This window comes from Diceros bicornis, unplaced genomic scaffold (assembly GCF_020826845.1).
Source record: "Diceros bicornis minor isolate mBicDic1 unplaced genomic scaffold, mDicBic1.mat.cur scaffold_252_ctg1, whole genome shotgun sequence".
NCBI lineage: Eukaryota > Metazoa > Chordata > Mammalia > Perissodactyla > Rhinocerotidae > Diceros > Diceros bicornis.
In genome coordinates, this window is record NW_026691130.1 from 212617 (window position 1) to 231831 (window position 19215).

The 19215-nt window shown below is 42.9% G+C and overlaps 1 pseudogene; it reads left to right on the top strand.

Moving 5' to 3' along the window:
- Window positions 1-19215, top strand: part of LOC131402754 (adhesion G protein-coupled receptor E1-like) — a 212904-nt pseudogene that overhangs the window by 29748 nt on the left and 163941 nt on the right.

The window sequence follows — 19215 nt, forward strand, 5'->3', positions numbered from 1 at the left end:
TCTTCTCCACTCCGTATATCCTTGTCTTCTCCCCAGAGGGAACCACTCGGAATTTTGTGTTTATAATTCCCCTACTTAAAAAAAACCCTGCCATTTACGTATCCCTAAACAATATCTTGCTTAGTTTTGTTTGCTTTGGAGCTTTACAAAAATGGTATCATACCACATATGATCTTTTTTTATTGAGATATAATTGACATATAACATTCTATTAGTTTCAGGTGTACAACATAATGATTGATATTTGGATCTATTGCAAAATAATCACAATAAGTCTAGTTAACATTCGTCACCCTACATAGTTACAAAATTTCTTTTGCTTGTGATGAGAACTTTTAAGATCTACTCTCTTAGCAACTTTCAAATATGCAATACAGTATTATTCACTATTGTCCCCATGCTGTATATTACATCCCCAGGACTTATTTATTTTATAACTGGAAGTTTGTTCCTCCTGACGACCGTCATCCATTTTGCCCACCCTCCACCCCCACCTCTGGCAACCACCAATCTGTTCTCTTATCTATGAGCTTGGCTTTTTTTTTTTTTTTAATATTCCACATATAAGTGAGATCATATGATATTTTCCAGAGTTGCTCTTTTTCACTCAATAATCACACTTCCCAAAGCCCCTGATGTTGTAGCGTGTAGCTGTAGCTTGTTCATTTCCACTGTTGTATAACATGGCAATGGATGCATTTACAGCATGGGGTATGATTGTGTAAATAATAATATCTTTCTGTGGTTGACATTTGATTTGCTTGCTTTTGTTTTCGTCCTAGTGGTTCCCTTCAAGTGTAAAGAAGATATGTTACCCAACAATGAGCAGGTCCAGCTATGCCAAGAGGGAGCAGCGGTGGAGCCTGAATATGTAAGTATTTTTGAAGGTTCCTAGCTCTTGAAGTTGTCCTAGAAGCCACTTAGGTAGGATGTTGCTTTGCAGTTTTAACGAAGACAAAAATATACAATGGCCTAAACCAGATAACAGTTTATTTCTCTCTTTGTAACAGTCTGAGTGTAAGCTGCTGAGAGCTGATGTGATGGCTCCATAATGCTCTGTCATCATGAACACAAGACTCCCTTGTTGTGGTCGAACATGGCTGCTCCAGCCCCTGCCATCACATCTGCATTTCAGCTTGTGGGCAAGGGAGAAGGGGAGGTGACAGGCACTGTCCTTCCCTTCAAGAGTATGACCCAGTATCACTTCTGCTTATACCTCATTGGCCAGAAATTAGTCATGTGGTCACACCTAGCTACAAGGAAAGCTGGGAAGGGAGGACATTTGCTCATCTAAAACTTGGGAATTCTCTTACTAAAAGAAGAAAGGATGTTGGAGTCTCATTACTAGTGAAGCTGTTGGTGCTGCATCTGTGTGATATGGGATGCATATGTGATACATAGCCCCCAGGCCAGGCAAAGAGGAATCTGGACATCTGATTCTCTAATGGAGTCACTCCAGTGAGTAAAGGCTCCATGAGCATCTTCAGGAATTGGTGTAACTATTTTAAATATCAGCTTATAAACTAGCTTTGGAATTGCCATGCACTTTGGACGATTGCCATGTCTTTTTTTCATTGTGGTGAAATACACCTAAAAAATCACCATTGTAAATTATACAATTCAGTGTTATTTAGTACTCACAATGATGTGTAACCACCACCTCTATCTATCTCTAAAACATTTTCATCACTCCCAAAGGAAACCCTGTACCCACTAGCAGTCACTGCCCATTCCCCCCACCCCAACCCCTGGTAAACACTCGTCTACTTTCTGTCTCCACAGATGCGTCTATTCTGGACATTTCATATAAATGGAATCATGCGCTATGTGGTCTTTTGTGTCTGGCTCCTTTCACTGAGCAACATGTTTTCAAGGTTCATCCATGTTGCAGCATGTGTCAATGCTTCATTCCTTTTTACGGCTGAGTACTATTTCATTTGGACCACTGTTTTTTCACACATTTCCTCATCTTTTTACCCCACTAAATGGTTTTGCTGTCTATGTTTCTTTTGTTGTTCATGGAAGAGAAAGGAGCTGTGGTTCCAATTCTGATCAAATAGTGAGTTTTTATTTCTCCGAGAATTCGAGAGACTCACGAGACCTCAGGAATTTGGGACCACCCTGTATGGTGGGCTTCATGGCCCAATTTGTACCTTACATGCTTGGGGGATAGACTGATCAATGCTCACGAATGCTTTTCCCTCGGGGGCACAGGTTTCCTTTTGTGCACTAATGAACACCACCTTCAGCATCCTGGACGATGCCTGTGAGAACAAAGCCACCGTCGTTTCTCTGAAGGTAACGAGGAAGTCTTTGTAATTGTGTTTCCAGTTCCGAGCATCTTGTGGGACACTTTGGGAGCAGAAAGTCCTCTTTATAATTAATAGACTGTGAGTTAATATTTAATTTATTACAGTTGTAAGTTTTTAAAAATTAACACGCAGTAAAATTGCCCTTTTCTTTACAATCCTATGAGTTTTATCACCTGAGTAGATTTGTGTAACCACCACCACAATCAGAATACAGAACAGTTCCATCTCCCCCAAGAACTCTCTTGGGTTTTCTCTTTACAATCAGATACTCCCTCCACCACTAGCCCCTGTAAATCCCTGATCTGTTCTCTGTCATTATAGCTTTGTCTTTTCAAGAATGTGATATAAATGGAATCACATGGCCTTTTGAGTCTGGCTTCTTTCACTCAGCATAATGCCTTCGAGATTCATCAATGTTGTGTTTATCAATAGTCCCATTCCTTTTTTTCTGGTAACCATTAATGATATTTAGTACATTTACAATGTTGTCTAACCATCACCACTATCTAGTTCCAGAACATTTTCATCACCCCAAAAGGAAATTCCCTACCCGTTAAGCAGACACACCTCATCCTTCCCTTGACTGCAACCCATTCTCTTGATGAGAGAGGACAGCTGCTATTTCATTGATGAGAGAGAGAGAGCAAATACACCTTTCTTTGCAGAATACGCCTGAGAGTGTTACCTCTGTGCTTAAGCAAACGTCCACGTGGTCCACCTTCACCAAAGAAGAAACGTCCACCCTGGCCACAGTCTTACTGGAGACCGTGGAGAGCACCACGTTGGCAGCGTTCCTGAAATCCTCAGAGAATGTCAGTCAGTCTATTCAGACGGAACGCCTAGGTAGGCTATATCCTCCACGGCAAGCTCACACCTGGGCGCTGATTTTGAAGGGTGACTTCAGCAATGTGATTCTCCATGTCTTTTCCATATACCGTTTCCCCTGACTGTTTCTAACCTCTGAACTCACACAAAGCAAGCCTATTATAGTAATGACATCTCTCATTTATTGAGCATCAGGCATTGTGTTAAGAGTTTGTGGCCAGGCACTGTTTGGAGGGCGTCGTTAATTCATTCAACAAATACTCGTTGACTGCCTACTGTGTGCCAGGTGTTAAGATATGATAGTCGTTTGCTGTGTTCAAATATTTCGAGCTCTTTCTTCTGGGCCCACGTTAGGATTGTACTCCCTGGCTTGGGGTTAGGTGGAATTTTGTGATGAGTTTAAGCCAGTGAATTGTGAATGGAATAGTTGCTGGTGTGAGACCTTCCAGAGCCTTCTTTCCCTCTACTCTAGGGACAGGCAGTGTTTCAGATCACAATGTCTCCATCTGTGTGGGTCCCAGGGCAAGGAGAACACAGAGCACAGCCCCAAGTCAATTCACGATGGACACAAAGCATGAATGAGAAATCAATAATTATTTATAACCCACTAAGATTTGGGGTTGTGTGTTACTGCTGCATGCCCAATCCTCTCCTGACTGATACAGCTATGGATTTACCACCCTGAACGTGCTTGGTGGGTGACTGCGTGGGAATTTCGGGTACTGTATGCCTTAACGGCAGCACCCCACTCCTGGTGTAGCTCCAGTATCAGTCACATAATCCCGGGTAGTTCCATCCTCATGGGTTCCCAGGAGGCCGAGAGGTGGAAATAGAGTGTTTGGTGAACTGCCACCAGAATTGAACAAAACTAGCCTCGTGAATTTTATATTTTAGTGATAGACCTATGGCATACCAGATAGAGCTAGTGCTACTGAGAAAAATACAGCACGCTAAGGAGGCTCGAGAGGGTCAAGATTAGTGGGAGCGTTGCTATTGTATATAGTGCGGTTAGGGGAAGTCTCACTGGGGCAGAGACCTGAGGGAAGGGAGCCGTGTAAATATTGGGAGACAGAGCAAGTGTGTTCCTTGGAACACTTGGTGAGTTCAAGGAACAATGAGCAGGCCGGTGAAAGCTGCAGCAGAAGGGGTCAGAACAGAAAGGGAGTGCAGATTTTGTAGACGAAGGTAGGGACTCAGGATTTTATTTGAGGTAAGATGGGGGGTGGGATTGGAGAGTTTGAGAAAATGCATGGCATTATCTGGCTGATATTTTTCGAGGGTACCTCTGGTAGAATTATCTATTTTGTTTTCAATAAGAGTCCTTTAATCATTGCCATGCTGCAGGTGGGAAATCTGAGGCTCAGAGAGGTTAAGTCGTTGCTCAAATTTGCACAGCTGGTGAGTAGCAGGGCTGGACTCCATCTGACTGCAGAACCCAAGCCCTCATCCACCATACTGGGCTTGCCCCGGTCCCTTTCTATTCCTTTGGCTTTGGAAAATTGCCTAAATTTGGAGTAGCCAGAGTCACAACTCTGTCGCCTTCCATCACTGTCGACTTCAATCCCATCTTTTCCCCATGCACCCCCTATGATGTGAGGGCTCACGCCTATGGCTCCACCCGAGTCTCTCATATGTTTGGTGCTACCATCCTCCTACCAATCATCAGGGGCTCAAGAGGTTTCCCGTGATGAATTGGCCTTTCTGTCCTCTCCTTTGCTTGCGACTATGGATGCGTACCCTTCTTGGACAGAAACTGAATTCAGGACCCACTCTCTGGGTGACCTCATGCAAACTCTCCCTTTCTCCTTCTAGATATTAAGGCCCAAGTTATCAACAAAGAATGCGCTGAGGAGAACACCATCTTTAACTTGAAAGCCAAAGGCGATGAGATGAAGATTTGGTGCTCCACAATTGAAGAATCTGAATCCACAGGTACAGACCCGCTCCTGAGAATCAAGGAGGGTGGTTGTGGTATATTCAATCAGCAAATGTTTATCCATCACCTTCTAGGTCCCAAGTCCTGTGCCAGGTGGTGAGGGAATCTCTGATGGCAGAGGCAGAAATAGCCCATGCCCTCAGGGAGTTTTCCATCTGCTAGGGAAGGCAGACATTAAATAAATAATCTCACAATACCGGAGTACTGAAACCTTCCCTGTCCAATACAGCAGCCACTGGCCACACTTTGTTATTGAGCGCTTGAAATGTGGCTAGATTGTGAGCATAGAATACATACCAAATTTCAAAGGCTTGGTACAAAAAACAGAGGATGTAAAACATCTCATTAATAATTTTTCTAGGGGCCGGCCCGATGGCGCAAGTGGTTAAGTGCACGTGCTCCGCTGCGGCGGCCCAGGGTTCGCCGGTTCGGATCCCAGGCGCGCACTGACGCACTGCTTGGGAAGCCACGCTGCGGCGGCGTCCCACATAAAGTGGAGGAAGATGGGCACGGATATTAGCCCAGGGCCAGACTTCCCCAGTAAAAATAAGAGGAGGATTGGCAGATGTTAGCACAGGGCTGATCTTCCTCACACACAAAAATATAATAATAATTTTTGCTACTGATCATGTGTTGAAATGATAATATTTTGCATGTATTGAGTTAATATATTATTAAAATGAATTTTACCCGTTTTCTACTTTTCTGAAATGTGGCTACTAGAAAATTTAAAATTGCATATGTGGCTCATACTATGTTTCTAGCAGACGGCACTAATCTGTATCAAGGGTTGGCAAACTTTTCCTGTAGAGGGCAGGTTAGTAAATATTTTAGGCATTGAGGGCAATACAATTTGTGTTGCAACCATGCGACTCTACTGTTGTGGGGCAAAAGCATTCACAGGCAATATGTAAATGAACGGGTGTGGCTGCGTTGCAATAGAACTTTTATTTACAAAACACAGGCAATGGCCAGATAAGCCTGTACATTGTCCACCACCCCTGATCTACATGCTCTCTGGAGGGCACAGACCTAGGACACATCCTGGGAGACCCCCAACGTTGAAAGGGGAAGCCCACCAAAGAGATTAAACAAGAATGACCACAAACGTGGGAGGGGAACTTATTTTCCACTGCTGAGTTGAATCGTCCTTTAAAAACACAAATTCAAATTTGTTTTTAAGTATAGCCAAGATTTCTCCAGGTGATAGCACCTCAGGATTTTTTTCTATGGTTCTATGAGGGTCACCAACCAGAAGCCCACCCATGTTTTAATCCTCAGAGCAGGCCAGTGAAGGTGCAGGAATGCATGGGATATTACAGTGCATATACTAATAAATACTGAGCAAATGATTCCCTTTTTTTTTTTTTTTTTGCATTTGGGGCAAATCGCAGGGACCACTGGGGTGGCATTTGTCTCCTTTGCGGGTATGGAGTCTGTTTTGGATGAGAGCTTCTTCCAAGACCCTCGGACCTTCTTGGGCAACTCCAAGAGGAAGCTGAAGATGAATTCTCGCATCGCTGGGGGCATCATGACCGGGAAGAAGAAAGATGGCTTCTCCGACCCAATCATCTACACTCTGGAGAACATCAAGGTTTGTGAAGAGGTCTCCACTGAGCCCCCATCTACCCGTTGAGAACTCCCCATCCCCTAGTGGGCTTAACTCTTATTTTTGTTTATTGAGGTAACGTTGGTTTAGAATATTATATAAATTTCAGGTGTACCTCATTATATTTTGATTTCTGTGTAGACTATGTCATGTTCACCACCCAAAGACTAATTACTGTCCATCACCACACACAGGTACCCTGTCACCCCTTCTGCCCTCCTCCCTCCCCCTTTCCACTCTGGTAACCACTAGTCTAATCTCTGTATCTATGTGTTTGTTTATTGTTGTTGTTGTTGTCTTTATCTTCTATTTATGAGGGAGATCATACGGTATTTGACTTTCTCTCTCTGACATTTCTTTTAGCATAATACCCTCAAGGACCATCCATGTTGTTGCAAATGGAAAGATTTCATCTTTTTTATGGCTGAGTAGTATTCCATTGTGTATATATACCACATCTCCTTTATCCATTTGTCCATTGATGGGCACTTAGGTTGTTTCCAAGTCTTGGCTATTGTTAATAATGCTGCAATGAACATAGGGGTGCAAGTATCTTTACACATTCATGTTTTCACGTACTTTGGATAAATACCTGGCAGTGGAATAGCTTAACTCTCATTTTTAATGGGGACCCATTAAGGTGGCAAGCTTCCACAATTTCTAGCAACTTAAGCCAATCCTCAAAACCCACCTCTAGAGGAGTAAACTTTCCTATTTCTATGTGGCGTTCTTCCATTCATCAGCAGGCAAGATTTAGGTTAGGTTAAGTAACACTGATGCAGGAATATTTACAGAGACTTTAGTTACATTAGCTATGACCAAGTCAGTGGGAGAGACAGATCTGACATCCAAGACATTTCTTCTCATGACTGCACAATGAAATGGCAGTGTTTTCCTCCATCCCCTATAGAGCATACCTGCATCTTCTTGCCCCAGATGACTTCAGGTTGGCCACACTGCATCCATTCAAGAAGGATTCTCAGGTGACCAGGGACTTTGATTTTTTCAGCCAAAGCAGAAGTCTGAGAGCCCCAACTGCGTTTCCTGGAGAATGGATGCAAAGGGTGGCAGGTGGACGCCATCTGGCTGCGTGATCCTTGAAGCTTCCGAGACGCATACTGTCTGCAGCTGTAATCGAATGGCGAACCTGGCCATCATCATGGCTTCTGGGGAGCTCACGGTCAGTACTGATGCTCTGTTTCTTGCTCCCCAAATCCAATGGGAAAATATTGACTAAACATGCATGGTGTGCCTCTCATGGCCTTGTGTGTTGTGGGAGGAGTCATGGGGGCACAGAAGGGGTGTGTGCCATACCTCTGCCCTTGGAGAATTCATGGTCTTGTTGGGAAGCCATGACCCTCATATGTCAGATGAGGAATGACCCTAAACAGGTGCAGGCACAGTAAAAATCACAGATCCCATTTACTGAGCACTTATCTTGTTCTGGACCCTTTATTTTAAGTGTTTTTAGATCCATTGCACAGGATAAGAGACTGAGGCTCAGCAGCCTTCTAGTAATTGGAAGGTGGGATTCTATTCCAGGACAGTCTGGCTCCAGAAGTCTCTTTCCACTGAACCATACAAATGGTGCAAGAGGTTGCGCTGTAGGAATTCAGAGGTGTTTCAGTGAGATCTGGTGACAGATCAGGGAAGAAATGAAGAACAAAGTGAGCCTTGGTGAGCAGGCAGATTTGGGAGAGAGGAAAGACATCCTCATTAGTGCTGTGGTGAGTTTCCTTACCTCTCATGCAAGATCTGAGGTGAATTCTCTGCCAGGGAGGCCCTAACTGCTAGTTAGAGGAATATGGGGCTTAGGACTTGAGAGACCTGGATCCAGAGCAAGACCAGCCGAGTTTCAAGTCCATCTCTGTCACTTCCTAGCTGTGTTAACCCAAGATATATATAATATAATGTTTATATATTGTATAATTATACATATAATTATTAATATTATAAAATACATATAAAATTTCATATACCTATATGTTATAGACATATTACATATATATGCATTATAATACCTATGAATTATAATACATATATATAATTTCAGGAATATTGAAATGAACGTGCAAATGGACACAAAACTGTTTTTTCCATGGAATTATTTTGCATCTCTGTCATTTATTTAAAATTTACTGAATTGTAAAATATCTCCCACATAGATCAGAACTGGGTAACCTGGAGATGTGTGCTCTGACAATACATCGTTTTCCATGGAAGTACTCATTTTTCTCTACACCATAGATCTCATCCAGTCTCACAGCCATAAACACCATTTATTAGCAATGACCCCAAAATACTAAACAATGTGCAGTCCAGCCCCCTTCCTGAATTCTAGACTCATATAACCAACCACCTACCTAGTGCCCCCACTGAGATGTCTAATAGATGTCACAAATGTAACGTGTTCCAAACTGAGCTTCTGATCCCCCCGCCTCTCATTTCCATGGAGGGTCCCCTATCCTTCTATTGCTCAGCACAAGGCCGTGGAGTTATCCTTGACTCTGCCTTTCTTCTTACCCTTCATCTCCGATCTGTCAGCAAATCCTGTTGACACTTCCTCAGAATGTATCCAGAATCTGATCGCCTGTCTGTTCCTTTGTTGCTTCTATTCTGTTCCAAGTCCTATTGTGTGTAGCCAGGATTATGGAAATAGCCTCATAAAGGGTCTTTCTGCTTCCCCTCTTGCCTTTTCCCTGCCCCACCTTTGGTCTGTTCTCCTTGCAGCAGCCAGAGGGCGCCTGTGAACTCCTGAGTCGGGTCACATTCCTTCTCTGCCTACAAACCTCTATGGCTCCCACCTTACTCAGTAAAAGCCAAAGTCACCTGATGGCCCACAAGGCCCTGTACGATCTGACCCTCTTTTCCTCCTTGACCTCATCTTCTGTTAATCTCACTTCCCTCTGCTCCACCCATGCTGGCCTGCTCAGGATTCTTCAGACACGCCAAGCTCACTTCCTCTTTAGGAATCTTGACCTGGATGCTCACTCTGCCTTGAATGTTCTTGTCCTGATACCCACATGGCCAACTCCCTCACCTCCTTCAAATCTTTGTTCCAATCATTTGTTATCAATAGTATTTCCTCTGGCAACTCGATTTCGTACTGCCTCCTTTTCTCCTACCCTGACATTCATGCTTCTCTTGCCCCTAATCCTGATTTTCTTTTCATAGCGCTTACCACTTCCTAACATGCTATAACTTCCTTATTTATTTATGGTCTTCCATCTCACACTAGAATGTCTTATTTTTTCACTGACATATTCCAAACTCAATTAACTAAGATCCAGTGGCTTAATTAAATAGGGAATTATTTTTTTTGCAAGAATAGAAGCCCAGAGTTAGGTGTTGCTGGTATTGGTTCTATTGCTCAGTGGTATTGTAAAGGATTTAGGCTCTTCCCGGTTTTCCAATCTGCTAGCAGCATGTTGGCTTTTCATCAAAATGTTTTTTATGGTTGCAAGGTGGGTGCCATAGCTTCAGACATCACGACCATGTTCAAGGCAGAAAGAAGAGGGATGGGGCAGAAACAGCAGCCTCTCCTTTCATGCCTCTCCCTTTAACAGGAAACAGAAGCTTTTCCCAGAAACCCCTCAGCAGATTTCCCTCTCACCTATTTGGTCAGAACTGTGTCACATGACCACTCCTAGTTACAAAAGAATTTGATAAAACAAGTATTTGGCTTTCTAGCTTCTAGAGCGAGAGCTATCAGTGGTGAAGAGGTTAAGAATGGCTTTGGAGTTTGCCTGCAGTGCCTGCCATGCTAGAGATAATCACTGTTAACATTTTAAGGTTTATCCTTCTAGTCTGTGTTGCCATATTTCTCTCTCTCTGTATTTATAAGACCCATGCCCCTATAGATATGACCCCTGGGATCATGTTTGTACTAATCTTGGTACTGATTCCAGTTCTGATTTCTCTCTCACAGGGTTAAAGCTCTTTCTTGCTTTCAAATACGCTATGAAGCAACATTTGAGGACAGCAGGTGCCGGCAGGAGCTGACGCTGAAATCTTCTCTTCATGGCTTAATGTGGAATTGCAGATCTCACCAGCCCCAGGACTCTCTGGGTGATTCAGAGCACTGATGGGTGGGGCGTTCTTCCCACGTTCCATGCGCTGGTGAGAAACAAGACTTTCTGTTCCAGATTAAGATTTTATCTTCTATGTTCTGCAGCCCTTTGAATTTCCAGAGTGTTGAGGAAATAATAGATCCTAGTGCAATGGCATGACCAAGAACATCTGGCTACCGTTTTGTTTTCTCCTAAGTTCTTTGGCGTGTGGCTGCAAGCCTGCCTCTCCAGCGCCTGTCACAGAGTATGGAAACGGCTTCAGGAAATGGCTTGTCTTCTGACCGACTGGCTTACCCTTTAACAAAGACTCCTCCTGCCTGTAAAGAAATGGCCAGTAAGACTGTAACGAGAGCCCCAGGGGATAAACAAAGCTCACTGACATGGACGCCACTTTGGCACAAACACTTAAAAGAGTTATGTTGGTAAGCAGGAGCGGTCGATGGAGCAGAATTCCAGCGTTTCACAGAGAGTTGAAGGACTTGATGACAAAGCCTTTGGAAATATTTTGGTTTCCTGGAAACTTTCCGGGAACCAACGTCTCCTTTCCTTCCTGGAACTGTTTTGTGACTTGGCTAGGATTCACACTGCTCGCAAAGTTATCACCATCCTGCCTTGCTCTTCGTCCCCCATAAAGTGTTGAGTGCCAAGGAGAGAAGAAGGAAAATTTAAAATGTACATATCCTCCCTTCCATGGCCACTCTCCAGCCTGCCTCCTCAAAGTGTCCGTGGACCAGAAGCATCAGCATCCCTTTGTTAGATAAACAGGATCTCAGGCCCCAGCCCAGATCTGCTGAACCAGAACCTGAGGTTTAATGAGATCCCCGGGAGGTTTTTGTTGTGCGTGAGTGAATGCTCTAGAATATTCTTCTGTTTTCCATGCTTATACCAGAGCTTGTTTTTAAAACTAGAAAGGAAAACATATTCTTGGCTTTAGGACTTTGCATCTGCCATTCTCTCTTCCTAGGACACCTTTCCTCAAAATTGGACTAATTTCTACCCTCTCTTTGAGTCTCAGCTTAGTCGTCACTTCCACCAGGAAGCACTCTTTAGATCTCTTCAAGTAGGATTAGATGTCACCTCTGCGTGTCCTCTAAGGCTTCATGCTTTCTAGCTCTGTATTATAATTTCTTTTCTTCTTGAGTGTCTCCAATTAGATTCTGAGCTCCATAAGTGCAGGGAAGTATAGTCAGTGGATTCTTCATAAATATTTTGAATGAAAGCGTGACTGAATGGTTACTCTCCATTTTGAAGATGAGGAAACTGAGGCTCAGAGAGGTTAAGTAACTTTCCCATCATTACACAGCTGTAGCGGGCTGAGCTGGGCTTTGAACTCTTGACCAGAGAGCTCCTCTTCCAGGCCACTAGTCCTTCTCCTTCTCTTTCTTTGACCCTAGGAATTCTTAGTTTGGGGATACAGAGAAAAGACTATTTACTTTGAGTCAACTTATCATTTAGGATTCAGTTCGCTCGGTAATGATCCTGTGTTGAACAATTTGATCACAACATTAAACTTGATTGATGGAGGCTCAGTCTTTGTTATTTGTGGCAGCCACAATTTGGGAGGGGGGCTGACACATGTTTACAAACAAGAGTTCATTTATGATAGGTTGGTCTTCAATGCCTGGCTTGTGCAGAGGGTTCAATATAGAGGTGACAATTCTAAGGGATATTGAAGCAAGAGAAGGCATGATTTTTACTCATTGCCAATTGTGGCAGGTTAATTGCATCAATGCCTTCAAGAATGGTTTCCATGCCTCCACACCCCTTCCCTGTAACTTTGTAACCCTTCCTTCTCTGACTCTGGCTTGGCCTTGAGAGTTTATTTGGCCAACGGAATGTTAGCAAGCATGACTCAGAGGTTTCAAAATTGGGTGTGCATCCCTTCTTGCCCTTTGCATGATTTGTCTTGCTCGCTCTTGCACCCCTGCCTCCGCCATAAGAACGTGCCCAGTCTAACCCGCTGGAGGGATGTGAGAAACATATGGAGGAGAGTTAAGTCATCCCGTTACACCAGCTGAGGCTGTCCTTAATCAGCCACCTAACCAACTTGTAGCTGACTGCAGTCGCATCAGTGAGCCAAGTCAAGATCAGCAGACCTGCCCACCCAACCCATCAACTCAGGAGCAACAATCAGGTATCATTATTTTAGGGCACTGAGTTTCAGGAGTGGTTTGTTATGAAGTGTTATTTGTGGCAATTGCTAACTGATACAGCAGCCAATGGATTGTCAACATTTTGCATTTGATTGCAACAATTTGGAATATACAAAGAGGAGGATTTGCATCTATATTTCCTCTTAGCTATCAAGGTCTATAAATCTATAATGCTTGAATAAAGTTCTTTCTGACAGAAGACTTGCACAAGGCATTGTCTATCTCTATTACAGTGTTACATGTTGGTTTAAAATGCAATCGTGTTAAGGAACTCTATGTTTCTAAGGTAAGTGAAAGCTGTAACCTCCACAATAAGGATCTTTCTTACTATAAACATCAAGCTATGCTTGGTACGTTCCTTTACCCCCATGGCCTCATATGCCTCCCTTAGAGACAGAAAAGACACTTACAATAAAAACTGCATGGTTCTCAAATCCCATAAATATAAAGTGAAATAACTCTGTCCTCTTATAATCCAAATAATTTATGGTGTCCAAAAAAAGACAGAATCCATTCATTCAAGAAATATTTATTGACCACCTAAAATGTACTTTTCCTTCCTAAACCATTAAACATCATTGAAAAAAAATTAAAAAATTGAAAAGCAAGGATATTAGAACATAAAATATTATTTTAAATTTAAATATTTTATTTTTCCCCAAACCAGAATTTATTAAAATTTGACTTTCGTGATTTTAATGGAAGAAAACTCATCAATAATTTTTCAAAATCAATTTCTAAAAAATTAACCATTAAAAGTACATTGAAAAAGTATATGTAGGGGCTCACATTTTTCCTTTTGTATCAGGTTCCATTATGACCCCAGCATAGCACTGTCAGATCTTGGATTTGGATATTTTGCTTATCATGGATTTTTCTTGCATTGATTTTGATATTTTTAAAAATTGCATTTACATGGTATTTATCTTGATTACTTAGTTTTTTTGATGCACACTTAAATTTTGTGCCTGAGACGAGTGCTTCCCTCCCCTCACCCCAGTGCTGGCCCTGATCGTGATCTTTTGTTTTACTGAGGAAGATTCTCCCTGAGCTAGCAACTGCTGCCAATCTTCCTTGTTTTGTATGTGAGCTGCCACCACAGCATGACCACTGACAGACGAGTGGTGTAGGTCTGTACCCAGGAACCGAACCAAGGCCACCGAAACAGAGCATGCGGAACTTAACCACTAGGCCACTGGGGCGGGCCCTGGTCAGGATTTTTGGGGGGCAGATTCATACTGGTTTTTCAGGAAGTGGGACAACATCCTTGGCACCCCTTGCTTAAAAACACTTGAGTATTAATAATGCTGTATTAGTCACACCTGTCTACATGGAAAGAGAAAACCATAACATAGTGCCAGATGTCTCATGGCTACACAGAAAGTTATCTTCAGGGTGACATAGAACAAGTATGCCCATGTTATTTTAAAACCTTTATTTTTCCCACTTGTCGTATTGTGAACATCTTTTCAACTCATTGAACCTCTTAGAACTTCATTTTTTTCCTCGAGAGCTGCATGGTATACATGCGTCATAATGTATTTAGCCTGTGTTTGCATCATTTCCAACTTTTTAGTACTATAAACTATACTGTAATAAACATCTTTGAGCTAAATTTTGAGCACTCTTCTAGTTAAATGCTTTTAAAATTAGTAGTAGGTTATCAGTGAGAGGAAGCTTATGTCTTCCTTAATGTCTGGTTGAAGAAAAACATTAGTAACTGCACACATCTATCAAACTTTCACAAACTGTCCAAAAGTAAATCATTAGAAATATAGTAATTTGAAGTTTACTTAAGCTCTACTCATAGAAAATCTTTCCATCCTCAGTTCTAAGTCATCTGGTTGCCTCCCTGCCTTAACATTTCTGTTCTGTTGTGCCTAAAGTTATCAATCTTTTATTTGTGATACTCAGCATGTTGGATTATAATCAGATGCTCATGTGTTTTTGTGCCCCTCTATCCTATGAGTTCCTTGTCATTTATCTCTGCACGCTTATGACCCAACAGAAGATTAGGTTCACGGATTGGATCAATAATGTTTGTTTAATGAATGCATCAAGGAAAGAGTGTGTCAATCTACCACACAGCAACAGGACACTGTTCTCTATTCTGCCTCCTGAAGGACACCCGATTTTACAGATAATGTCATGCTCTTGCAGAGTCACCCAAAGACCCTTTTTTTTAATATGCCTTAATTTTATCTATTTATTTATTTTTCCCCCACAGCCCCAGTAGATAGTTGTATGTCATAGCTGCACATCCTTCTAGTTGCTGTATGTGGGGCGTGGCCTCAGCATGGCCGGAGAAGCGGTGCACGCCCGGGGTCCGAACCCGGGCCACCAGCAGCGGAGCACGAGCACTTAACCACTAAGCCACAGGGCCGGCCCAAGACCCTTTTGTTTAAGTTTCCAATAACAATATGTCTGTGCTAATTCCATTATGAACACTGCTATTTCTAAAACGACAATAAGCAACTTAGGTCAGCTTCCCTAAAAGCAGAGCCTGAGACAGGGATTTTGGTGCCCATGATCTTTGAGGGAGTGCTCTGAGAAGAGAGAAAGTACGGGAAGAAGAAGGAGCAGAGCAAGGCTGTGGTCTCAGCTGGAACCTACTTGCAGCCTGACCTCACTGTGAGCCCTGGGGCATGAATTGTACCTCAGCGTTGGTCCCATTTTGAGGCACAGGGACCAGCCTGTTTTGTCCCTGTGTCAGTTAATTATTGGCTGCGTGCTGCCCCCATGGTGGTGGGAAGATGTATAACAGCTCCCCTTTGGCTGAGGCCAATTTTCTGGAGAAGGGGACAGCTGGCCCAAAAAGGGGACTAGGGAGAGCCACCAACAATATTGACTATTTCGCCCCATCCTCGTGACCACCAAATATGAAAAAGTCAGTTGTATCAATAATTCAGATACTTGCTTGAAGCTCATTGTAATGAGATTTCGAACTGCATTAAAACAACTTGTTTCAAGTGATGCTGCAAACTTCTTAGGCCTTCCAGTAAAACCTTCCTCTTACTAAAGATCTTAAAGATTATTTACTGTTACCATTTGGCTTTATTGAGTCTAGAATGCAATGGTTTTTATATTTCCAAATATACCTCTAATAAAGTACTTCCATCTTTAAAAAATATGAAAAGTGTCAGAAAGAGACATTTCTAATTCTTATCTTGGGAGGGGGCATACTTTCTATTTGAAATCCTATAATGTACAACACCCAATAGTACTTGCCATTACTCCCTGAACATTATATCGCTTTATTATCGATATTTAATCTTTGTCATGTCCCACTTCTGTGACCCTACTTCATGGGTAATTCCCAGCTTTAATAAAAGTATCCACTGTGTGTGCAATTTGAAACTCTCAAGCTGCGTCTGCCAGTGCTACAGATATCGGCTGGCTCAATTTGCTTGTCTAGCTTTTGACCATGGGATCTCAGACTGTCTTCCTTCCTCTTCCCTATTTCTCATAAAAATCCCTCTTTGGGAGTTTGTGGGTTTTGCTGAAGTAGCATCTGGTCTCTGCTCCCCATCTTCCTCTACTCTGACCTCCTTGTCAAAGTCCCTCATATGCCTTCCCCAAGTTTCTGCCCAGCTCAGCACAGCGATATTTGCTTGTGGCCAGGTCAAGCCCACAGAGTGCCGAGAGTCATCCTGACCTGTGCCGGAAGAAGCAGGTTCTCTCCCCAGCTTGGGGCTGCCATTGTCTCCCGAGCTTGAAAGCAGCTGCCCTTGGGCATGGAATCACTTTTGACTCATAAACACCATGGCACCATCTCTCATTCTATCCCTTCACTTGAGGGGCCACCAAATAACCACTTAGGTCTGCTGGACACATGGACATTCTCCACCCTTCTGTCTTCTCTCTCTTTTCCTTCCAGTGGAATCTTCTCAAAACCTCCATGCATATCGACTCATGCAGGCAGGTGTTTTGGAGGCGTTATAAGGGTGTATCTCAATCACTTCCAGAAGCATCTAAATTCTACCTCTGGTCCAGCCCAAACACCCTGTGACAGACAGCTGAGAAAACCCAGGAGGCTTGGAGATGTTAAGGAATTGTCACGATGTCATTTATTCATCCTCTGAATATTTATGAAGTATCTATTGTCTAGAAACTGGGGCTATGATACTAAACAAGACATACATTGTCTTTCCTTTCATGGAACTTACATTCTAATGGTGGGGGGAGACTCAATAAACAAGTAAATAGATATTAAAGTGAGCTGGATGTCTTCCATTGACCCCTCCAAATCCATCCAGTTGTCTGCCTGGAATGCTAACATCTTTGGAGTATGACAATGGACTTTCTTGACCTCTGCCTTTCAGTTGGTTTTGGCCAGTGGGAAACACCAATAGGATATCAGAAAAATGGAGGAGAGAGAGGTCAGAGTATTTATTCTCTTAGCTCCTTCCCTGTGAGTCACCATGAGCTGTCTGTCCCTTGAATGAAGACCACAGCTCCAAGATGTGGTGCACCAAATCTTATCAATTACAATTTCTTATCCTTGTCCATTCTGATATTGTCTTAATAGCATTACATGCAGTTCCTAAACATCTTCAGCCTATCCTGTGATTTTATTTCCACATAGAATAAAAAGAAAGCTTAGAAAGCTTCAGTTAGGACATTTGCAGAATTAACATCCATACTTTTTGTATGAATTACATCATGTTGTGCCCTCCCCACCAGCATTTTGCATGATCGCCACAGAGATAAAAAAAAAAAGCCAATGTTGTCTGGATTTTATGAAAAATAATGTTCATCAAAATCCCTGGGTAACGGATATGATTTTGCCAAAACCCAAACTGATCAACTAGGTTCCCTGTTTAAACCCGTATGGGACCAGTAATTTATTTGTTATTTTTTAATAAAAGTCACATAACATAAAATTCACCATTTTAGCCATTTTAAATTAATATCCAGTGGCTTTTAGAACACACAAAATGTTGTGCAACCATCACCCTGTGGGGCCATGTTTTAAAGCATCTCAGGTACCAAGCACACTTGGCATGAGAGGTTTCTTTGAAACAAAAGTGACAGTATATTCTAAGGGCAAGATTCAGTTGATTTCCAGTGAGCCGGGTGAGAAAGAACGTTTGTATGAGCCACTAACCAGGACTACGTTGGCATCAAGTCTAGGCTGCCGTTCTGATGGGGCAGAAATACTGGGCTCTACTTGATACTTGTGTCCTGTTCTTTGCAGGGCAGAACACCTTCACCTTATTTCCAGCCAATCCTCCTAACCAAATATCACTGCTTCAAGGCGTGGGAAGTTTGCTGAGAAACAATTGTGTTCAAACGATAGGCAAAGGAGGAAGTGGCTTTTGTGTTTTGTGCTTCAAACTCATATATTGGCAAAGGGTGACGTTTCCTTCTTTTCTTGAAATGTGGCTTCCTCTTCTGTGACAGTGAATAAGAAAGATTTGGCTTCTGGTTAGAATGAGTAGAGCCCTTATAGTGCCAGGGTGTACGTTAGCTGGCAACTTGTCGAGAAGCGCCTGCCCAGCCAAACGGATTAAATGAAGAGGGTTTAAAGAAGATACAATTTATATAAGTGTGCGCAGGTAGAATAGGTTCTGAATCCAATGCCACAGCATGAGGTGGGGGGGTTTCCCCACACATTCAAGCAATTCTCTGACACCATCTGTGTGTTCTACAATGCATCTCAATTGTGACACTATCTACCCAGAGATAGCGTCAGATCCCATAGGTTAATGGCTCAGTCCCACAAGACTGCCTCCCCTCCTACTTCAGAAGCCAGTCGAAAGCCTAGATTGTCACTTGTGCTTCTGACTGACCGGCTATAGATTGGAGGTTCCCATGACCCCCTCCTCAAGTCCCATTAATTTGCTAGGGTGGCTCATGGAACTCAGAGAAACATTTTACTTACTAGATTACTGGTTTATTATGAAAGGATGTAACTCAGGAATAGCCAGATGGAAGAGATGCATAGGGTAAGGTATGGAGACGGGGCTTGGAGCTTCCATGCCCTCTCCAGGTGTGCCACTTCCCAAATTTCCATGTCTTCACCAACCTGGAAGCTCTCCGAACCCACCTTTTTGTATTTTTCTAGAGGCTTCCTTGCATAAGCATTGATTGATTGGATTGATTAAATTATTTGCCATTGGTGATTGAACTCAATCTCCATCCCCTCTCCCCTCCCTGGATATCAGGGGGTGGGACTGAAAATTCCAAATCTCTAATCTCTTGGCTGGCTCCACTGGCAACCAGCCCCCCTTAGGTGCTCTCCAAAAGTCACCTCATTAGCATAAACCCACTTATGCTGGAATGGGGCTTGTTATGAATAACAGGTCAC